A 24,136-nucleotide genomic window follows, 5' to 3' on the forward strand; every position below is an offset into this window, starting at 1 on the left:
CAGCCTCCGTCTTGGCCTCTGAAATACTCCAGTGGTCACTAACCTCTTTCTTTTCTTTTTTTTTTTTTTGTAAGTTTATTTATTTATTTTGAGAGAGAGGGAGAGAGAGATCCCAAGCAGGCTCCGCACTGTCAGCCCAGAGCCCAGTGTGGGCCTCAAGCTCACGAACCGAGAGATCATCACCTAAGCTGAAATGAAGAGTCGGGCACTTAACCGACTGAGCCACCCAGGCGCCCCACTAAATTCACTCTTTTATGAACTCACATCCCATTTCAGGGCATCCCATTTTGCTGGTGGCTTTCCCTGGTATGCTGTTTGCTTGTCCTCTTAGTCTGACATCTCCTGCTTGTCAGACCTCAGCTTAGCTATCACTTGCTCTGGTGAGCTTCCGTTGACCCCTCTGGAACCAGTTAGGGCTTCTGTAAAGGTTTCACATCACCTCGCAGTTTTCTCACTTTGGCTTATATCGGCTGCATCAAGGTCCTGATTACTGCCTGTTTATTTCTCTGTCTCTGTGGAGGGGCTGCAAGCCCATCACATGATCATTCATGTGATCCCAGGCTTGTCATGGTGGTTCTGTGAGGTAGATACTGCAGGGGAGGAAACTGAGGCAAAGGTAGGTTAAGTACCTGGCTTACAGTTCAGTTACCCTGTCACTGAGTTACAACCCTGGGATTCTCATTCAGGTCTCTTCAACCTGACCCCCTAGCCAGGCTTCCTGCTTTGAGACCAAGAGCCCCAGGCATGGTCTGCAGACCTTTCCTGGGAGCATTAAAAGACTGGCTATTCCAAATTAACAAAAATGGTCCTTTCCTGTTGTTTTTTAGGTAAACTGGGAAGCAGACTCTTGAATTCACAGCTGGCTTGTGGTTTTTGCATCTCGTTAAAGCGCACTCATCATACAGGTAAGGGGTTAGTTCTTGGGACCTGCTCCTCATGCTTAGGTGGGTTGTAGGAAAACTCTAGTCATGATGATGCACCCTGGTATCTCCCAGAGTTCTCATTCAATAACAAGAAAATCCTTAAATGAGGAAAGGTGTGAGGTGGTCCCCACCCCTGTTGAGAGTTTATGGGGTGAAGGTGTTTACTTGGCTGGCTTTCTCCTGGGTGTTGCTGGCCTTTTCACCACCCAACATTCTTTTCTGTGTGCAGGGCTCCCTTCTCCCATCCATGTAAGCTGGTGCTTAATTCTTTTTCTAGGGGTGCCTAGGTGGCTCAGTCGGTTGAGCGCCCAACTTCGGCTCAGGTAATGATCTCGCGGTCTGTGAGTTTGAGGCCCGCGTCAGGCTCTGTGCTGACAGCTCGGAGCCTGGAGCCTGCTTCAGATTCTGTGTCTCTCTCTCTGCCCCTCCCCTGCTCACATACACTCTGTCTCAAAAATAAACATTAAACAATATTTTTTAAATTCTTTTTCTTCATTTAAGACCCAGTCCGAATTTCTTTTGTTATTTATCAAACTGCATCAGGAAGAGGCTTCTTGGAGCATAGCCTTTTCCTCACCTTTACAGCACAACCAGTCACTGCTTTTCTGCTCAGACAGCACACTTGCTTGCTATATGAGCTTTACTTAAGTGTTTGTGTGCATTTTTTTCTTCTAGTCTGTGAGTTCCTTGGCTGTAGTCTCCCATCTAGCATATTTTCTGGCATGAAACAGACTTTCAGTAAATGAATAAATATGTCTGACAAAACAAAACAAAAAACAAACAAAAAAACAACAACCCCTAGTAAGCTCAGCTAAGGCACAGCCACAAAAAAAAAAATCATGATGTATTTCTAAGCCAATGAAATGATATGTAAATTGCTCTTTTGGATTAATTCTGTGCCTGTTTGCTCATATAAACATGCATAATTGAGAATTTACCCTAATATATTAAATTAGTAGGAGTTTAGACTCTTCCCCCTAATGAAAGGGATAAAAAGTCAGGAGTTTTCGTGTCATTGTCTTTCTATGGAGTAATAAGTGATGTAGGTCATGAAGCACTAATGTGCTAAATGACAACCTGCAGCTCTGAGTTTGCTCTTGGAGAGACCATTGTCACCGGGACCCTGGGAGCCCTGGTCAGCTCTAGGGCTGGACATGTGTCTAAATGTATAGGCAGCAAGGGAGCAGTCAACAGACTTTCCCAATATATAACCTGGAGGCAATGAAAATATTTCTGAGTGGTTTGACCATTTGTTTTATTTATTTTTGGGACAGAGAGAGACAGAGCATGAACGGGGGAGGGGCAGAGAGAGAGGGAGACACAGAATCGGAAACAGGCTCCAGGCTCTGAGCCATCAGCCCAGAGCCTGATGCGGGGCTCGAACTCACGGACCGCGAGATCGTGACCTGGCTGAAGTCGGACGCTTAACCGACTGCGCCACCCAGGCGCCCCTGACCATTTGTTTTAAAACACAGTTCAGGTTTAAATAATTTTACAAAAAGCTTAAAAATTTTTTTTTTTAATTTTAGAAAGAGAGGGGGTAGAGGAGAGGGGCAGAAGGAGAACAGGGAGGGGGAGGGAGGGAAGGGGAAGGGAGAGAAAGGAAGGAAGGAAGGAAGGAAGGAAGGAAGGAAGGAAGGAAGGAAGGAAGGAAGGAAGGAAGGAAGAAAGAAAAAGAAAATCCAAAGCAGGCTCCATGCTCAGTGTGGAGGCCAGTGTGGGGCTTGATCTCATAACCTTGGGATCGTGACCTGAGCCGAAATCAAGAGTCAGATGGTCGGCCAACTGATCCATCCAGGCGCCCCTTTAATGAAAAGCTTTTAAATCAGTGCACCTCAATCCTCCCCAGACTTCTCAGGTCATTGGGTTCTTTGAGAGGTGCACTGATTGGCTTCATCCTGTGGGTTGGGATTAGCAACCCCCAGGGTGGTGGCTCACTGAATATTGAAGCCAGAATGGGGCCTGGGTCTTCATCTAGGAGAATATGGTATTGAGTCTTTACTCTTGCCTTCCTATCCTGTTCTACATTAACACTGCTCATTGTTCAACCTTTCTAGCTGCTTTGGTTGGGTGTGTGCGGCACTAAAGCAAAGAGAAAGAAGTTGTCTTCTGGTTTCTGCATTCCTAGTAGAGGTACTGGCCAATAAATCCACGTAAAAGCAATCACATAACTGTGGTTTCTTTTACCTGGTGCCGAGCCCCAGTTGTACAGCCATATGGGAGAATTTAGTGAAAGACAAAGCAGTACAAGAAATGTGACTCTCAGTTAACCCTACTCGTGTTCTTAAAATTTCCTAGGGCTTGGGTAGAGTGAGGACTTCAGCTTTGCTCAGGAATTTCCAGTCTCCATGTAAGCCAGTTTGTCTGCCATATTTGAAAAATAAATTAAGGAAATTAATTGCAGTTTAAAAGCCCACGTGTTAAAATATGAGGAGTTTTAGCTTTATAGTAGGTTTTGAAATTTGACTGTTGACTGTTTTGCACCATTCCTGCAGAACCCGAATGCAAGGTGGTTGTTGTGTGTCTAGTTTTTATGCTGCCAAATGCATGAGGAGTGCTTACAGATTGGTAAGAACTGGTAACGCATTGAGCTTCTGGGAGATGTGATTCTCGGAGTGACTCTTGTTTTACAATACAATTCTAATCTGGTTAGAAAAAAATGTGGTAGGTCAAGTTATTCAGCTGTCCTCCTCCATATGGGGTTCTCACACATAGGTGTGCATTCAGGCAAACTTCACTGCCTTCTCTGGTTGAATCTTGACTACCCCACATCATTTGGACTAGCCCAAGAAGTGCTACAGTTCTTGGATTTTCCTAGAGCTTCCAAACTTTGTGTTTTGGACTTACGCTGTGGTGTTCTTTCATGGAATGGTTACTGTTTCTAAAGATGAGCCTGCTAGCACCCCACCTGTAGAATTTGTGTATCAGGGTGTGTGTGTGTGTGTGTGGTTAAGATGGCTGTTTTGGAGCGCTGGCCTTGATCCAAAGACACTGTCCAGCCTGGGCCCCTAGTGTCCACAGTAGACATTTGGGAGCCATCAGAGCGAAGGCAACTAGCGGGCATAGCGACTGTTCTGCTGGTCTCAGACTCCAGTGTCATTAGCTTGCTGGTCTCTGACTGACCATTTCCTTTATTGCCGAAGTGTCTGGGAACCCAGTCTGTAGCTGGTTATAGACACATGCAAAAAGTAAATGGCACATCCCCCTCCCAACCCCACCGGGTGTCTTTGGTTTTCTCAGGTGAAGCCTTTATCGTTTCTTCTTCTGAAAGAAGCAGCCAAGTCTCCAAAATAGGCTTTTGAGGTTCATGGTAAAGCTGCACCCAGGCATTGACATTTATGGGAAGAGTTTGCTTTTTTCCATTTCCAGGGCACAATCAGTGCATCACTTAGGAGCCACTTTTTACTTTGATCAGGTCACTTCTGAGCTGTGATATGTGGGCTGGTCTGTCTTATCCAGTGTAGAAGCTTGTTGTTGATTTCAAAGATAACTTATAAGTACTTGTTTCCAGGAAAACTTGCTTGTAAATGGAATATCTTGGACCTTGCTTTATGAAAGGACTATTGTTTTGGTCACTCTCATGTCCCCTTTCAGTTAAGAAATGGCTATTTCCTGTTTCTTAGCATCTTTTTACAATTATGGACCTGAGTTGGAAGGAGGCCTTCAGATAACTAGTTAATAAAAGTAACTTTTCCAAAGAGGCAAAAGAGAGTGAAAAGATTTCCCCTTTCATCTCTTTTAATGACGAAGAATAAATATTCTGCATTTTAAATGATTCCTTTTCTCTATGAAGCATTTCTTACATTAAGCGGTTTCTGAGGCTTCCGGAATCCTGTTCTCTCAGGTTCCTTCTTCAAAGCTGGTGGCCGCCCTGTTTGGCTCCCTTTAGACCACCTCCACTGATGCTTATCTTTCTTCTCTTTTCTTTCCTGATGGGCAGGCCATGGTGCTTGCCTCCCTGCCTGGGGTGACTGCAGAGTATCCTCCTACCCTTGATGGTTACGAGCTGAAAAAGAAAACAAACAGCTGAAGCTCCCATTGAAGCCCAGCAGGCTGGGGCAAATAGTTCTCATTCTCCTTGTTCCTGGGTTCAAAGTGCACTTCACATTTTATGGGGGTGATCAGCCCTCCCAAGGTGCTGGTTTGAGGGGGCCTGCATCTGAGCCTGGTGGACAATTAACTGTGCTGACCTCCTCCTTTTTGCCTTCGCCTTACTGGCTGAGCTGACGTTAATGCTCCGAGTGAGAAGGGGCCCGCTGCTCCTTTGAGGGCTGGAGAAACAGTTGATCCTGTTCAAAGGGGATGTCTCTGAAGCATGAAGATTGAACTGATTGTGACCCCACCCTGGGGGAAGGAGAAGCGCCCTCTGGAGAACAGGCCTGGAGGAAGGGGCTGTCAGTTACTAATCTCATTGGCTTGTGGGTCTTCAGGGACTTACATCCATTTAAAAGAGAATTGGGGTTGAAGGTAATAAAATAGGCCTTAAATTAGAGGAGCAGGGGGTCATTTCATCTAATTTTGTGGTTGTTACTGAGGAATAAAAGGCAGAGGAGATAATTTCATTAGCCCCTTTGAGACCTTTATCACGGTGAGATGGCATTTGGGGATGAGCAGAGCCTCGTGGGTGCTGACCTTTCCCCTTCAGGGGCCTGACAGCTGGATTTCCTTGGCACCGGGGGACGGCCTGGGGAGGCACAGACACCATTCCGGGCACCGTGATCAGGAACATAGTTTCTCCTGCTCTGAGTGATGAGAGTTAGTGACTCAGGACAGCTGATGCGTGTCCCAACATACCACTCTGCCAGTGTGTCATCCACACTGAAAATAAAGAAATCCACCAGACGAGAGGTCTGTTAGAATTGGCATCATATCTTTTACTTCTGAGGAAGGCTTGCCTGTCACCTGTTGATGTGATTTATTTGGAGCATGATGGTCATGACATTCCTTTGAGCTGAGCAGTGTTCAAAGTGTTCAATCTTATGGAGGAGAGTTGGCGTAAAAGTGGAAGCTGTGCCTTCTGTTTGCTTCGTCCCGTTCTGTTCCTAGTGTATGTTCCCGTCCGCTGCTTCCGAAAGCCTCACTCGGTAGGTGGCTATTCCCATCCATGTTTGCAGAGAAGGGAGTAAGGCAGAGGTTCTGGGACTTGTTCTAGGTTCCCCAGGAGGGAAGTAGGGGAGCCGGGATTCTCTCTCCGGGGACTTTCAACTTTCAAATTAAGTTCTCTGTGATTATTATTGAAGGCACAGAGGAAAGAGGAGGAGGAGAATGATCCAGATTCTTCCAAGAGAAGGGAGAGAAAAGTAGTGGTTAATAGATAGTTCTCCACACCAGCCACCAGCTGGCACCATCCCTCAAGGCAGCCTGGTTTTTTTCTGAAGGGGAGAAAAGTGACCAGGGTGGGCTGGACAAGACGAGGTGGGAATTGGGGGAGATTGAAGAAGGGAGGGTGGGAAGGGCTATTTGTCTATCTGAAGCAGTCACAAAGCATTGAGTAACTTCTGGAAAGCCTCTGCATATGATCAGGAGGGACAGTGACATCAAGTCTTGCCTCTTGATAGTTTATTTCTGAGGCCCAGCTTTTCCCACGTCTATCTTCATTCGTGGTCTTATTTTCTTCTCTCTAGTTTCTCCCTCCCTGTACTGCATACATTTCTGCTTAATATTTGTGAACTTAGCTCTGAGCAAAAGAGCACTTCTATTAACCTTAACCACTGTTAAGTGCCTTTAATCCTAGATTCCTTTTGTGTAGTTCTTACCAAAATCGATTCCCCCATTGATTCAGGAGCTGATGTTTCCCCCTGTCTGTTGATAATGGAAAGTGTACACCCCTCCCTTTCTGGTAGATGTGGGGCTCTTGGGAACTTCCAGAAAGTAAAACTCCAGCCAAGTGTTTTCCTGAAATGTTAGCTGAGGGGAATGTTTCTGGTGGGTAGGGGGCATTTCACTTGTTTCACTAATGTTTCTCCATATTCTATTCAAGAATCTTTGCCCTGTGGTCCTTAGAGGCAAGAGTCCTCCTGCCTTGGCCGGGTGCTGTTCCTTTCCTTCATGACTGCGGCTAATCAGAAGTTGGCTGCACTTCAGTGCCTCTTAAAAGCTTTTCTCCGTGGCTGTGTCCAGGAAGTTGAAGTGCAGTGTCAGAAATGATGTGAGTTGATGAAGAAGAAATAAACAAATCCAGGCAACATGTGAGGAAGCCTTGGCAGCCCAGCTCCTGTTTTTATGTCGTTTTGATCTGAAGGAACCAGATTTCCTCCATGTGGAAGAAATGGGGCAGTGAGGGTCCCTGTGCCAAGGAGCCTGAGGTGTGCATGCCACTGGGCCTTCTAGAGTAGGGCTCCACGTAGTCTAATGAAACTCTGGGATGAAAACGAGTCGTTTTTACTTGGCAGAATGGAGATAAGTCACACGTCTGCAGCCTGAGCTATATGTACGTGGAATAAAAATAGCATCTGTTCAGGAAAGCAGAACATTCCAGAATGCTTCATTCTCCTCTTGGCGCTAAAGCAGAGAGGGAGGGGATAGAAGAGCTGGAAGGGACTTAAAAGAGCTTATCCAAGGCTTTGATTTCAATTAGAGGCACCAGATAACTTGACCAAAACCCCATGAGGGCAGGGACTCCAGACTGTCATGCTTGTTCACCTTCATAACTCTTGTTCCTTGCAGGTCGTAGGTGTTTAATATGCCCTTGTCGGGTGAATGACTGATATAAATGAAGATAGGACTTCTGACTCCTAGTCCAGTGGAGGTGTTTGAGGTGTATCTTTGAGGTATTTTTATAGGCTGAAAAAAGTGTAAGAAGTGGTGCCAAGTAACTTTTATGTAGTTGATTGTGATTACATGTCGATGAAAAAATTGAGACGTGGTGAGATTAAACTGATTCCTTAAGGTTGGTGGTGAAGTTGAGGGGGAGAGAGGCCTTCTCAGGCTTAGGGGTGGGGGGGAGGCAGGACTGCCACGTTGTTGTGTGTGTGACCGGTGCCTGGTGGAGCTGGGTAGGGCCTGGGCTGTGGAGAGGTGATGTTCCCCCTCGCAGGTTCCCCAGGGGGATCGACACAGCCATGGAACAGACAGGTCTGAACTTGTTCTTCCACCCACGCATAGTACCCGCAGCTGGGAGCCACCCCTCCTTCTGTGGCCCAGTGCCTTCACTTTCAGAGGGACGTACTACCTGGGGCTCATGGAACTTTGAGTCTATTTGTGGAGGTGCATGTGTACGAGACGCTGTGGTGTGACTGGAGGTCAGGATGTGCTTGAGCGTTTCAGGGATGGGAGGAGGACTCTGTTCTCTCTACTGCCAGGCCCCATTAGCCAGCAAATCGGGGTCTCTGTCACCACCCAAGCTCATTTTGAAAATTGCAGCAGTGGCTTCTGTCACTGGGCTCAAGCAAGTAAATGAGGTCACTGCAGTGTACTTAGTACTTAGAAACCCACCAGGTAAGCCATGCCATTGCTGTCAGGCCCATGAGGCAAGGCGTTGCTGTTAATTTCTCTCCCTTGTTTAACTTCCCAGTTAACCCACGAAATAAGATTTACCATTATGTGGAGTTCTAACATTTAGAATCATTAAAGGAGGTTATTTCAAGATTAAGAGTGGCCAGAGAGGGGGCACCTGGCTGGCTCAGTCAGTAGAGCACGCTTGATCTCAGGATTGTGAGTTCGAGCCCTACGTTGGGAGTAGAGTTTACTTAATTAAAAAAAAATTTTTTTTTTGTTTTCTAAAAGTTGCCAAAGAGATTATAAGGTCAAGATTTTTGTTTAAATTCACAAATATTGAGTAAGGACATGTTATTGTTTGCTACTTGGTGAGTTTCATCTACCCAATGAACCTGGTCTATCTACCCATCCCCCTATCTTCCCAGCCTGGATGGACGTGTATGTATCTCTTTAAATTGACCTTTGGGCTCTACCACACGACCTTAACGTCCAGAGTTGAGTGTGCTTCCTCTGGAACCCCTGGCAACTGACCACTTTCATGTGGAATTTTCTGTGCCACCTCTGGGAGAGAACCCTGTTTCTTCTGGAAATTCTTCCTCCCTATTGGTCCTTTCTCTAGTTCACCTGACTTCTGCTGCTTCATTGACTTCATATGATGTCTCCTGCTTCTTTCCAGGGACTATGCAGCAGACATCCCATCTCCCGGTGGGTCATAAGACAAGCTGTAGTCTGACCCTGATTGATGAGTACAGAAAGAATCAGCTGGGTTAGCAGCTTCTGTTCCGTATTAAGGATCACAGGGCTTATTGATCCAAAGTGGGCAGGCATTCTGCAGGCCAGAGGTGGGTCTGACCAGGTCTCTGTAGCGGGAAGAAGAATGATTACCATTGGCTGGACTATTAGAGCTTCAATAAAAAGAGCAAGCTTAATCTTGTCCAGTGGCATTAATCATTACTTTTGTGTGTGTGTGTATAAAAACCAGGCCCTGAGAAGTGATTCTCTGGTAGTGCCCTCATAGTCTGGTGTTTGAATTTCCCATGGGGGCTATTCTTTGGCACTGATGTAGTTATTTGTGAGCTGGTCCTATTGTGCAGAGCTAGCATGATGCTTTGGAAATGAACAGTGAATGTTTTACTTGAACTGAAAATATTCTGTGTGCAAAACCATGCAAATTAGAAACAAATTCAATTTTTAAGACTGCATATGTGTTGACAAAAACAGCTTTTGGGGAATATCTAGTTTCTTGAAATCATTTACATGTGGGGAAAACCTGATTATTCTCTTTAGGATTCTTTTTTTTTTTTTTTTAATGTTTATTTATTTATTTTTGAGAGGGAGAGAAAGAGGGAGAGAGGGAGGGAGGGGCAGAGAGAGAAAGAAAGAGAGAATCTCAAGCAGGCTCTGCATTATCAGATCTGTGAGATCATGACCTGAGTGGAGGAAATCAAGAGTCAGGTGCTTAACTGAACCACCCAGGCGCCCCTCTCTTCAGGATTATTACAAGTATAAACAAAGGTGGGGTGTGAGCCTTGAGCATTTGTGAAGGGTAATTTAGGAAGCAGACCTTTTAGTGGAAAAGTGTTTTAGCATTGCTTCTTCATGAAGGCACACTTTTTACCTCTTTACTTATTTTACTGCATGTAGCATAGTTTCATTTGTGTAGTTCTCCTTATCTTTTCTTTCTTTCTTTCTTTCTTTCTTTCTTTCTTTCTTTCTTTCTTTCTTTCTTTCTTTCTTTCTTTCTTTCTTTCTTTCTTTCTTTCTTTCAAGTTTTTAATTTATTTTGAGAGAGAGAGAAAACCAGCACGGGAGGGAGAGAGGAGACAAAGGATCCGAAGTGGGCCCTGTGCTTGCTCTCAGTGCAGAGCCTGATGTGGGGCTCCAACTCAGACCTTGAGATCATGACCTGAGCCAAAGCTGGATGGTTACCCGACTGGCCACCCAGGTGCCCCTCTCCTTATCTTTTTTTTTTTTTCTTTTTCTTTTTCTAGCCATCTATGGGGGTCTGTAACCACAGTGGCAGAAGAAAAGTTAATGGAACTTTATATAATACTGTTCATATTTTTAAAATTAAATGCTCAGATGTGATAGAATTGTGTATTCGTAGGATTCCAACTTACTGTAAAAATGTAATGTTAATAAGTTAGAAGATTGGTTCGTATTCATGATTTTTTATTGTGCAGTGAAATAGTATATATACACTCATTAATTGCTCCCCCCCAAAAAAGGTATAAATCATGTAAGTATAGTTTTATGGAGAATAGGAGTGTAAGAATCAAAGTTTGTGGTTATTTTGCAAGTATCTTGCTCTTGTTTTTACAATTCAGAGAGTTGTAAAATTTGGAGAAATCTTTAATGTGCTCCATCTGTCTTCTCTTGCATTTATTCCTTCTGTGTTTTCTCTAGCTGATCACTTCCCCTGCTGTGCTCTTTCCTGAGAACCGGGATTAAATCCCTGATCTCCACCCCAGTTTAATCAGCCTCTGTAATGCCTGAACTCTAGGGTCTTCATGAGAGGACCAAGTTTTTCCTCCAGTCTGGCCAGGTCCCAAAGATACCTTGGTCCTTGTTTTGTGGTCCTTACTGGAGCCCAGTTGTACCTCACAAGCAGCCCAGCTCACCCTGAACCTAAAGACCATGCATTTTCTGTAGCCTAAAAATGGTAATGATTAAATATACAGGATTGGATTTTGTTTGGTGATTGTGCAGTCTGATTAAGTGTTTTACCAATTAATAAATATTAGAGTAATGATAAACATTATTATCAGGCTCTTGGGAAAGAGAATGCTTGGGAGACAGCCCTTTCCAGCCCCATTTTGCCGCTGGGGCTAGGGCTGGACTGAGTGTTTCTGGTATTTGGATGGGTTCTGTGGTAGGGAAGACCCCGCCTAGTATCAAGGAAGCTTGGGTTCAGTCTCTGCTCTGGGTACCCAGGCTCTAAGACCTTAGGCAAGTCACTTCTCTTTCAAGGCTTAGCTTCCTTCTCTGTAAAATGGGGATACTTGTTAGGAGAATTAACTGAGATCACTTTTGTAAGGCATACCTAGAGCACAGTAAGTGGTAATCATCACTCCTACTACAATGGGAGCAAGTTGACCTGAGTAATCCAGTGATTTCTGAAATTTCTTCTTGAATTGTTGCCCCCCTCAGCTGAGGTGCTCAAAGCATTTTTGTAGCTGATGTTATTTTGAGGCCTGTAGTGAGTGTAATGGGGGGTGGGGGTGGGGAGTGCTGCTGTTTCCATATCAAAGCCTGCTGTGGACCAAGTTTCCGACAGCTCAGGGCCTGTGTTTACCCTTTGTCCGTGGCCGATACCTTTCATAAACGGGCTTTTCCCAGGGCGTCCTTTGCCTTTAGGATCAAAGGAGTTCTAGAGTGTGTATTTGACATGAGGTAAAATTAATAGTCATTTTGAAATTAAATGAGCCCTGTGGCAGCTTTGTTTGAGAGTCTGTGTTTGTTGGGAGGAATACCTACTGGGTGAGGGCCCTTGCTCAGTGACGATCTGCTCTGTGGGGCAGCTACGATTCGGCCTCCTGGAGTAAAATGTTAGTTGGAAAGAAGGATGCAAAGCCAAAAATTCTTCAGAAAGTGTTTATGTTTGTCCTGGGAGAGTGGCAACACGTCGCACGCTGTTAACGGGCCTGGCCTGCTAATAGTCCGGTGCCGCAGTTTGCACTAACCCAACAGTGTAATTTATTTCACTGAGGGACTTGTGGTTTTATGTGCCATGTATCGGTGTCATTGAGACCTTGTTTGGAGAGGAAAATAGCAATTAACGTTTGAAATAGGAAGTAGCTTTACACATTTGTGGTGGACGAAACCCAATAAAAATGACCATCAGGAGTTCCCTAAAGGTGACCATAAGAGTTTATAAATGGTGGTTTCCGTCTGGTAGGTTGACAGCTTTTGATTTGTAAGTATAAACCAGAGTATGAGAGCCACAAACAGAGCAAGGCATGCGAGGGAGCATGACTGCAGGGAGGATGGTGACTCCACGGGACATGCAGGCAGGTATCTGCGTTGTCGGAGGGGCGGGTGGCTGAGGGTGAGGGTGTGTTTGGCCAGCTTAGGCCATGTCTGCGTCGCTGCTGGGAGATGACAGATGTACAGGACCCTCCTGTACTGCACAGGTGCTGGTACTGAAAGAGTGGCTGCTAATTTGTGACTGGGTCTGCTTCTGCCCTTGCACAAACATTTCAGCTCATTATCTCAAGAAACAAAAGAACCGAGCAAGTTACTGAGTACTGAATCCTTTGACGTTTGTTTTCTGGTCTGTCTTTGGTGTTTCCGAATGACTAGATCGTCTAAATTAAAAGTAACTTTTAAAAATTAAAGAATGGTTTCCTGAGAATTAGGATTTTCAGGCTTGGGAGACTTCTTTTTAAAATTGAGATAACTCCTAGCGCTTGTGAGAAAGTCGATTATTGTATGTGCGTGGTTCAGAAACGGAGAGATGATGGTGACTCTAACGTCTGCTTAACAGTCTGCTCAGAGTGTGTGCCTTCGAGCAGGGTTGCACAGCTACTGACGGTAGCAGGGTTGGCACTCTTGACGTTTTGTGTGGAATAGTTCTTTGTTGCGGGGCCGGGCTGTGCATTGTAGGATGTTGAGGAAGGGTCCCTGGCCTCTGGTGACTAGATGTCAGAACTCCCACCCCTAGACATTGCCAGTTGTGCTGGGATGGGGGCAGGGAGGGCCAAACCATCTTGGCTAGAACCACTGCCTTGGACTGAGTGTGCTAGGAGGTGTTTTCATTTGGTTGTTCACCCAGGTGATCTTGGCTCAAAGTCCTCTCACACATCATCTTGCCTTATTGACTATGAGTGAGTAAGAGAAAATAAAATAGTGAGGGTAAACTGCAAGGGATGACTAAGAGATGATGAGTGGAAAGCATTAGGGATTTACTTACTCCTCAAGGGAAGGCAACCCCAGTGAAATATCTCCTGGAAATTTCTAAAGGCCAAAGCTGTACAAAGAAGAGTGATCGGTTCCGTTACACAACTCTTTGCCTTGTCAGCTCAGAATTTCTTGGTAACAGTAGGGCTCATGGCCAATTTCTAATCGGCCAATTTCCCTGCTGTTTTTGACCAGTTTTTTTTTTTTTAAAAGCTGTCACTCTGTTTCTTTTTTGTCAGGCTCAGCCCTTGAAACAAGCAATTCTGAATGTATATGTTCAAGGCTCGGTGCAAGTTACCTTTACTTCAAAGTCTTTGAAATATACGTTATACAATATGGCTGGGAAAGTTCTGGATTTTAAAACAAGTTGTACCTCCTCGAATCTGGGTGGGTTTGTCACCACTTGACCAGGAGGGTATGACAAAAATTGTCATCGTGTGACTTCCGACCCTAGGTCGTGGAAGGCCATGCAGTTCCTGCCTTGTTTGTGGGAAGACTGCTTTTCAAGCCATGAGCTGCCATTTAAGAAGTCTGCTCTGTGGCCATTGTGGCAGGTGATGGCGGTGGACCATCTCGGCTGAACCCAGCCTCCCATCCATTCCCACTGAAATGTGAACAAAGCCACCTCGATCCTGTAGACTGGCCCATCTGGCCACTGCATGCCACCTCTGACTTGCCCCGTGGAACAGAAGCATCATCCAACTGTTCCTTTTGCCCAAATTCCTAACCCGTGAAATGTGAGACACTATAAAAAACTGTTTTCAAAAATTAATTAATTAATTAATTATTCATTCACTTATTCATTTAATGTTTATTTACTTTTGAGAGACAGCATAAGCAGGGGAGGGGCAGAGAGAGAGGGGGGCCGGAGGATCCAAATCAGGCTCCACGCTGACAGCAGTGGGCCCGATGCGGGGCTCGAACTCACGAACCATGAGATCATGACCAGAACCGAAGTCCAACGCTCAACTGACTGAGCCACCCAGGTGACCCCTAAAAAGTTGTTGTTTTAAAAGACTCCTATAAAAACAGATCAGGTGCTCCTGGGTGGCTCAGTCGGTTGAGTGAATGTCCTACTTCGGCTCTGGTCATGATATTGTGGTTCGTGAGTTTGAGCCCTGCATTGGCCTCGTTGCTGTCTGTGTGGAGCCCGATTTGGATCTTCTGTCCCCTTCTCTCTCTGCCCCTCCCCTGCTTGCACTCTCTCTCAAAAATAACTAAACATAAATAAAAAGAAAAGAAAAAAAAAATCACATCAACCATTTCACCTAGTGCTCTACTGAAAACTTGTTCTAGGAGCTTCTTGAGATATGGTTTATTGGTCTTCTTGAAGAACTTTTTCAGGGGAATTATGACCATGTTTTTGCCTCATTCTGCTGACTGACTTTAATACCTCTCTGGCATAGTCTACTAAATTGTTAACAGATGTTTTAATTTTAATAAGTATTGCTTAATAGTAACTATTAACTAGACGTGAAGTTGCTCTGGTTTAACCTGGATATTAGGGTCATAGTCCTTGCCTTCATTTGGTGCCTTATTCCGGATTATTGCTCTGATGTGCCAAGACCCAATGACTCTTGGGGCCCTCCCTGAAGTGTACACTTTTGGCAGAGCTTTGCGGTTCTTAGAAGATTAGATCAGTGTGTCCTAAATCCTGTCCTGGGGTTGGAGGCACTCTAAAAGGTATCTTTTCCTAGAGATGAACAGCATTAAAGTATAGGTTGTAAAAATCACACCTTGGGTATATAACAGAATATCCCTTATGTTTAGCTGGTTAGGGAGGAGAGATACACAATCATTTGAATGCATCCTATGAGAGAACTAATAGTGTCCTTGTAAATGTGAAGTTACACTTCTAGGAAAGCCTGGAAATAACACAGTGACCAACATTAGAGGAGACTCGTGACACTTCAGATTTTGAGGCCTGCATCAGGAGCTCTCCCAGAAGCCAGGGTGTGCTTCAAGGAAGTCAGCATCAGGGATGGCTTCTCCTGAGTTAGGGCAGGCGGGCAGAAGAAGCTGCCTTTTTGCAGATTGGTGCCAGAGTGCAAACAAGTCCAGGTTGTGGGGGTGTGGACCTCCAGGGATGTCACTGTTAATGCTAACATCAGTGAGGAGGGTCAGGCTAATTAATATGAGGCATTATTGGCTGTGATCCTGCAAGGAGAGCTGTGGTTATCTTCCGCAAAGGCTGTGAAGGACTGTGAGGGTAAACGGGACTTCCTGAGGGTGAGCTGTTTCTGTCACCCTCATCCTGCATCCCTTGTAGCAGCCTTTCCTTTTCTCTCTGGGACATGTCAGCACACAGACCAAGGGATTAGGGGAGCTGAACATCTCCTGGCATGGTTTTCTGAAATCTGGATGTGACTGCTTTGGAATTCTTGGCAAAACCCTTTTCTGGCTCTGTGGTTTCTGTGTAAAGTGTCCTCAGAAGCAATCCATTGTTACAAAGGAAGCCTGGGGAGAGAGGGTTGGATCTGCCCAGGGATTGAAGAAAGGGGAAGAGAGGAGTAGAGGGCAGAATGAAGAGGGAGGGCAAGAAGAGGAGGGGTGAGTAGGTGGTGGGGCACTGTAACTCTTTTGTAGGTGCTACGGGTCTGAGGAGCACGAGCACCATAGGGCACTTCAAATCCTACATCCAAGCCCCAGCTTTGCAAACATAAACCTCTCTCTAGTCAGCTAGGGGAGCTGCCTTTGGCTGGTCTCTCCAGAGTGACACCACATTGGTAGAGAAGGGAGGGCAGCCTGAGGAAGGAGTATGGGTGTTGTGTTTGTTGTGTATCTATCACCTTGACCTTAGCAGTCTATATTTTTGAAGCCAAATGAGTGGTCCCCTTGTCAGAATATAGGTTCTTTTCTTTTTTTAACTTCATTAAAAAAAAATTTTTTTTTAATCTTTATTTATTTTTGAGAGAGAGAGAGAGAGACAGAGTGTAAGTGGGGGAGGGGCAGAGAGCGAGGGAGACACAGAATCCGAAGCAGGCTCCAGGCTCCAAGCTGCCAGCACAGAGCCTGATGCAGGGCTTAAAGTCACAAGCCGTGAGATCATGACCTGAGCTGAAGTCGGACACTTAACTGACTGAGCCACCCAGGTGCCTCGTAACTTTTTTTATTTCAGAGAGAGAGAGAGAGAGAGTGAGCAAGAAAGAGCGAGAGCGAGAGCAGGGGTGAAGTGCAGAGGGGGAGAGAAAATCCCAAGCAGGCTCCACATGCAGAGCTAGATACCCGGCTCTGTCTCATGACCATGAGATCACGACCTGAACCGAAATCAAGAGTCGCACTCTCAACTGACTGAACTGCCCAGGAGCCCTAGGATATAGATTCTTACTAATTGTAGCAATCAGGTTTTGAATCCAAATTCAATCTTTATTCTGGGACAGTCTGAGTTCTTTTAAATTAGGCTGAACACAGTTGAGGGCTTTTCACCATGCCCCCGTCAAGAGGTCAGATTTGTAGATTGAAGATTGTCTGGCAGGTCATAAGTTAATTTGAAATCTTGGGCTTAGAGTTTACAAAAGAACAGATTAAGAATGCCTACCATATATGGATTTGTTTTTAGAAAGCAATTTTCTATTAGCTGCTGAGTCTTGATGACTTTTCAAAAGTTTGGATTGTTTTTAGTCTAATTACCAGTTGAACAGTGCAGGAAAAGGAAGGAAATTTGGTGTGTGTCTTCCTTTTGTCTCTCATTTCTTTATCTTGTTAGCATTTCTGGTTTAAATTTTCTTTTTTATTTCGTTTTTTCATCTTTTATTAAAAATTTTTTTAAATGTTTATTCATTTTTTGAGAGAGAGAGAGAGAGAGAGAGAGAGAAAGCATGATGGGGTGAGGGAAGAAGGAGAGGGAGACAGAATCCAAAGCAGGTTCCCAGCTCTGAGCTGTCAGCACAGATCCTGTTGTGGGGCTCGAACCCATGAACTGCAAGATCATGATCTGAGCAGCAGTCAGATGCTTAACTGACTGAGCCACCAAAGTGCCCCCGTTAAAAATTTTTTTCCATGGTCATTTTATTTATTTTTGAGAGAGTAAGAGAGCACAAGCAGGGGAGGGGCAGAACAAGAGAGGGAGATGCAGAATCTGAAGCAGGCTCCAGGCTCTGAGCTGTTAGCACAGAGCTTGATGTGGGGCTCAAACCCATAAACCATGAGGTCATGACCTGAGCCAAAGTATGACACTCAGCTGACTGAGTAACCCAGGCATCCTGCTTGTTTAAATTTTCTTGATGTCCTTTTGATTTCCTTTTCTGTTTACTATAATCGTTCTCAATTGGAGCCTGGTTGCCTTCTGTCCTCTCCCCCTTTCTCCTCCATTTACAGGGGGTGTTTGGATCTGGGAGGGAGGTTAGACTGCCCTAAGGCTTTAAGAGAATAGCGATGGGGAATCCTAAATGCCTGCATGGGAATCACTCCTGAAATGTTAATACTCCCCGCATTGTAGATGGAAAGCATAGGGTCTTCTGCAAATTGGAATGGAGAAAGAGTCTTGAACTTTGATTTGTAAACTGTGACTAAGTGTAGAGTGGTTAAAAGCCCAGGCTTTGGAGTTAGACTACTGGGATTTGAAACCAACTCTAACATTTACCAGCTGGGTGATCTTTGGGAAGTTACTTAAAGTTTCTTTGCTTCAGTCCCTTCATCTGTGAATTGTGGTCAATAATGGCTTAAAGGTTTTTGTGACAATCAAATAGATTACAATAATACTTGGCTTATTTTAAGTATGTTCAATGATTATATCTTTTGGTAAAAGAGTATTATTCCATAAGGTTCCAAGAACCTTCTTCCTATGTCTGAATCTTTTAGTCTTTTTTTTCCTTTTTCTAAACATGAGCTATATTGATATTCCCATTTTATTTTTATAAATCTAGAAGTATTTTATATTTATAGATTTTAAGCTCAAATATAACAATAATTTTAGAATACTTCATAGAGACTTCTAATAAAATGGGTAGAGTCTTGCAATAGAAAACAGTAAGTTTGTGTGCCAGACAGTGTGAGGAGCACTTACAACAGTCTGATTTAGGACTGCTTTTCTAATTTTAGAGATGGACTTTGGAAGTAGGTTCTTTCTCTATAAGATGAGTGGGCTTTACTCAGACACTTAGATGCTCAGAGTATGGGAAGGAGGGGCTTTCTTGCTATCTCCCACTGTCCTGAGACCCAGTGGAGATGTGAATAGATTCCCTGGCCAAAGAAGATGGTTATAATGGGGCACCTGGGTGGCTCAGTAGGTTAAGCTCCCAACTCCTGATTTTGGCTCAGGATATGATCTTGCTGTTCGTGGGTTCAAGCCCCACGCTGGCCTCTGCACTGACAGCACGGAGCCTGCTTGGGATTCTCTCCCTCTCCCTCTCCCTCCCTCTGCCCCCTCCCCTGCTCTTTCTCTCTCTCTCTCTCGGTCTCTCAAAATAAATAAAGTTAAAAAAAAAAAAAGATGGATACGGTTGTTCCAGTAGCATTTCTCTGTTGGATCCTGTTCCTAAGGGGCCAGCTAGAAATGGTCCTGATTCTACTGCAAGTGCCCAGGCAAACCAGGCCAGTCTGCCCAGGGGCATTGAGGGTGACCAGACCAGATTCAGGGCCAGGACTGTTCAGGCATATTTTACCCATAAAGGCTCTTGAAACTTAGAGCTAACCCCTGTTATCCACTAATGTTACAAACATAGCATGGGCACCGAAATCAACATCAGTCAGCAAGCGTTATTTCTAAGGTCTGCTCGGCAACGATAGTGGGCTACCATCTGGTGCCCGGTGACCAAGCAAAGAAAGTGTTGTTATTAAGTGGCATTTGCTTAGGGTGTCCAAGGCCCCAGGGAGGATACCGACCAGGGTTGTCTACAAAGACAGCCGTTTACTCCCTGCAGGTATGTTCCCAGTAAGCCATTAACTGTGATGTTAATGTCCCACCATGTACCTGGTGAAACGGCATCACAGGTTCCATAAACTTTCCCAAGATCATACAACCAGGAAGTAGTGGAGCTGGGTTTCTGACCACAGCTCTGTTTGATCTAAACCCAGTTTTAAATCACCACCCTGGCCTTTCTGTTAGTATGAAGTAGATATGGGTAGTCCATTTTGAATGGATTAAAAAATTCGAAAGATACAAGCACGGAAGAATGGAACTCACTAAAAATAGGAGGAGGTTGACTTCATGCCAACAGAAGAGAGTAATAATTGGCATCTGTTGTATGCATTGAATGTGTAATGCATTGCACATTCATTAGCATATTTACATTTCACAACCTCCCTGTGCAGTATTAGACCCATTTTACAGATGAGACAGAGGCTCAGTGAATATAAGTCACTTGTGTAAATGACACAATTAGTAGGTAGCAAAGGAGGGTTGTGAATCCTTTTTTCACCATGCCATGCTGTGAAGAGTCTGGGGAAGTTTCCTTGCCTAGTGACTTCTAGTCATGTCTAGGGTGCATGGGATAATCCTGAATTTAGCGGCGCCTGGGTGGCTCAGTCGGTTGAGCGACCGACTTCGGCTCAGGTCATGATCTCACCGTCTGTGGGTTCGAGCCCCGCGTCGGGTTGTGTGCTGACAGCTCAGAGCCTGGAACCTGCTTTGGATTCTGCGTTTCCCTCTCTCTCTGCCCCTCCCCTGCCCATGCTCTGTCTCTCTCTGTCTCAGAAATAAATAAACATAAAAAAAAAAAAAAATCCTGAATTTAAGAGCCAGGATCTTAGAGAATCTAGCTTACAGAACCAGCTGCCTTCATGCTGCAAATTCATTTCTCATCAGGGAAGCTTGCCCATGGCTGAAGAGAGAAATAGCACACAATGGTGGTCGAAGGCTGGCAAAAGAGGCCTGGCCTCTAAGTTGTACTTGCCATGGACTTGTTCTCATTCCTATGGCCTCTGCTCCTCAGAAGCTGGGAAAGGGCTTATGGCAATTGGCACTTTTTGCACCAGTGGGTACATCTGCGCACGACTGCTGGCTCCACAGAGCTACCCCTCCCTTTTGGTGTTTTATCTGCCAGAAGGCCCTCAGGATTGCCGGTGTGCACATGGCCAAGCTTGCTGCATAGGAGAGGCTGGGATGAGTCTGTATGTCCTTGAGCAATTAACGGTCTATCCCACAGGCACCATGAAGGATGGTGCTTTCGCTCAGCCTTAATTCATTAGGAAATCACCATCTCCCCAGCTCATTTGGTGCCAGACTTCAGGGCGCTGTAAATGTAGGACCAAGTGCTACTATGAAATGGAGACTGCTGCTTTCAAGACTGTCCCTGACATCAAGCCTGTGGGCTATTGCGATTTACAGGAGCTGGTTTCGTAGAAGTAATTCCAGGTACTGGGGCAACGAATGCAGCCTTTGTGTAGATGAAACGTTCCATGGGTAGGTAGTTGACTGCTTATTAGTTTACTCTTGCAGCCAAATTATTTTTGTTGCTGTTAAAAATTAATTTTAATAATTACTTTTGGATCAAGCTGTTGAATAACTGAGCCAAGTTTTCACGCCCAATGAACTTTTATGGCAAACTCTCCTCTCTTTATGGGGTTATTATGAGGATGATATTTGTAAAGCACTTTAACTACTCAATGGAAGGCTCGAGATAAATGGTAGTCATACTTTCACGAGTTTTGTAGAGTGATTTTACAATGGCATTCCAGTTCTAAAAGGTGCAAATCATACTCTGCTACTTACCATTTGCTTTAGGGGCTATTTTCCTGTTTTTACTTTTTAAGGGGAAAGCTTTGCATAAGACGGGGGTGATTTCTCTATTTCCGTATCATTATTGAACTAGTTAAAAAAAATCTCCTTAATCTGAGAGGAAATGTTTTCACGGTATCAGAGTTTGAATAGTAAGGAAATAGTAGGATGTGCTCCAGTCAATGAACGGCTAACTTTGCAGTAATTGGTAACAAAACATCTTATGAAAGCACAATCCTTTGCTATAAAACAATACAGTTGACCTTTGAACCACCTGGTTTTGAATGGCTGGGTCCACTTAATATGTGGATTTTTTTTTTTCAGTCAACACAGTACAGTATTATAAATGTATCTCTTTTCCTTATGATTTTCTTAATAACATTTTCTTTTCTCTAGCTTACTTTATTGTAAGAATACGGTGTATAATACATATAATGCGAAATAATGTGTTGACTCTGTCATCAGTGAGGCTTCGCGTTAAGGGTCGGCTACTACTAATAGTCAGGTTTTGGGGATTCACAAGTTATACGTGGATTTTTTAACTGTGCAGGGGTCGGCACCTCTAACCCCCAGGTTGTTCAAGGGTCAACTGTATATTTTTTCTGTCTTACAGTTCTCTTCTGTCCTGCCTTTTGGAGGAGAAACACCCCAACATTGAAATTGTTGTTTTGTTTTTTCGGAGAGAAATACATTCCCTAGAAGGGACCGCCTTACAATGTACTGTTGGTTTTTAAAGAGTGTGCTAGTGTGCGTTCTAGGAGCTTATCTGTACCACCTGTGGGGAAAATGGATTAGGAAAAGGCTGTGCTTTGTGGCCTCAATACATTCTGAGTTTTAACAATAGATTTTCTTTTTTTTAACGTTTATTTATTTTTGAGACAGAGAGAGACAGAGCATGAATGGGGGAGGGTCAGAGAGAAGGAGACAGAGAATCTGAAACAGGCTCCAGGCTCCAAGCTGTCAGCACAGAGCCCGATGCGGGGCTCGAACTCACGGACTGTGAGATCATGCTCTGAGCCGAAGTCAGCCACTTAACCGACTGAGCCACCCAGGCATCCCTTAACAATAGATTTTCAGTAAAATTTGAAAAGTTTGATGACCTACATGATCTGTGATACACACACAACAGCTGTCAGGATTATTAAGAATGTAAATTAGGGGCACCTGGGTGGCTCAGTGGGTTAGGTGTTTGACTCTTGATTTTGGCTCAGGTCATGGTCTCTCGGTTGGTGGCATCGAGGTTGGTGGGATCGAGCCCTTGTGTTGGACTCAGGCTGACAGCACGGAGCCTGCTTGGGATTCTCTCCCTCTCTCTCTGCCCCACCTTCGTGGTCTCTCTCTCTCCCTCTCTCTCAACATAAATAAACTTTAAAAATGTAAATTAGGCTATAAATTTGACTACATTTGCATCCTGCTTGAAATCCTCCATCCTTCTCTTGTTGCACCAGGATAAAATCCAAATTCCTTGTCAGGATGCCTTCCTGCCAACTTCTCCAGCCCCTCCTCTAGCTGTCCCTGTGCTCCTCAGCTCCAGCCCTGACACTTGTCTTTCTGGTCCTTAGCCACCGACCTCCTGCCCTTTTCAGGGCCCTCCGTGTGTGCATTTTCCCTGCCTGAAATGCTTTTGCACCAAGCCTCTGTCATGGCTTCCTGGGGCTCAAGGCTCAACTCCTCACCACCTCAGGCTCTGGTATGTCAGTCATTGAGAAGGAAGCCCAGAAGAACCACGGGCCAGGGTCACATGGCGATTCTTACCCTGTCTGGGTGCAGAGACTGACAAGGAACAGAATTCCAGGCCCAGGCTGAGCTCCTTACCCCACAGTGATCTTGCCCTGCTCTGTACTGTCCTCCCACCTCCAGCTCATACTGCAGTTCTGGATCCACAGTGGGCCTCTTCTGGACCTATTAACTGGTAGTTTAGAGGAGCCAAGGAACCCTTGGCTCCTTGGTGGAGTCTTGCCATTGTTTGGTGGGCATGCATACTGATCTTACCAGACTGTCTTCCCCAGTGGCCTTTCGGCTGCATCTCTTGGAAAAATGGAACAGGCCTCAGGCATCTGGTCTTTTCTTTTCTCCCACTCTCTTTTGGTGAAGTTGCATTTAGCAATTCCCTGCTCAGTGCCATGGGCTGAGTACAGAGGCCTAGCTGGTATTTCCTGAACCAGGACCCACCATCCTACCCTGCCTCTCACGAAGTCCCAGAGTAGGAAGGTGAGCCTGTGCTGATGAGCAGGTGGTCCAGTGGCCTCAGTGGCCTCCCCTGGGAGTCACTGCCAGCTCTGATGGGGCAGTCTGAGTAGTTGAATCCACTTGTGCTGGGAACTATTAGCCAAGGCAGGTGCTTCACCAGCCTGAGGATCAGGTGATTTCCTTTCTGGAGCTTCTGATATATGGACAGTGAATTATCATCCTGTAAATAAAGCATGACTGTTATTCTCTCCAGAAGAGTATTGTTTTTTAAAAAATAGATGTATCAATGACCCCACCCCCAGTATAAAGAAAGAAGCTAAATTTTCAGTTGTGTGTGTGTTTTTTCTTCTGTTGTTTAAAGAAATGCTAATTATGGAAAGTTTAAACAACATGTAAAAGTACAGGTAAAGGGAAAATCATACCAAGTACCTACCTTCTAAAAGATAATTATTGCCCTTTATTTTTTTATGATCATCATGCACATATGCACACTCACAACCTTAAATATATAAGATTGTATTATAGGGCGTTGGTTTGTTTTTTTCTTCACAGTAGATTGTGGTAGTCTTTCCAAGTCAATTTAGACCCCTCCTTTTTAATATCTGAAATATATTCCATTGTATGAACGTGCTGTGATTTATTTGACCAATCTCTTAAAGATGAAATATTTTCCCTGTTTTGAATAATGCTTCATTAAACACCCTTGTACTAATCTAATTCTCTCACTAGACTGCCGAGTCACAATATAATAATTATTTTGGATTTTCACTCAGGCTGACAAACTACAGAAATGTTGAATCATTTTTTATTGTCCTAAATGAATGAAAACATGTTGCTGACTTCTTTAATGCTGTTCTTTTAATGTATTTTAAATGGTTAATTTTCTCGAACTCTTTTGCTACTTTTTTTTCTTGGCAAGTGGACTTTGGATAACTAATGGAGGGAGGTTTAATGATTAATTTTGTAGCTTCACTGGCTAAAAACCAAAATGTATATCCAGTGTGTATTTTCCCCTACATCATTCTTGTAT

The 24,136-nt window shown here is 44.6% G+C and overlaps 1 protein-coding gene across 3 annotated transcripts in view; it reads left to right on the forward strand.

Annotated features, from left to right (window-relative positions):
- The window catches only part of LHFPL2 (LHFPL tetraspan subfamily member 2), a 166,071-nt gene that overhangs the window by 15,239 nt on the left and 126,696 nt on the right, over positions 1-24,136 (forward strand). For 2 of the 3 annotated variants that reach the window (XM_086698165.1, XM_086698175.1), the window contains exon 2: positions 828-905. The exons of the other annotated variant lie outside the window; for it this stretch is intronic. The gene's annotated coding sequence lies outside the window, so the exon portion shown is untranslated. The remainder of the gene's footprint in view (positions 1-827; positions 906-24,136) is intronic. 3 annotated transcript variants of the gene reach the window in all.

This window comes from Puma concolor, chromosome A1, assembly GCF_028749965.1.
Source record: "Puma concolor isolate L17-30 chromosome A1, mPumCon1.1.hap2, whole genome shotgun sequence".
NCBI classification, from domain to species: Eukaryota; Metazoa; Chordata; class Mammalia; order Carnivora; family Felidae; genus Puma; species Puma concolor.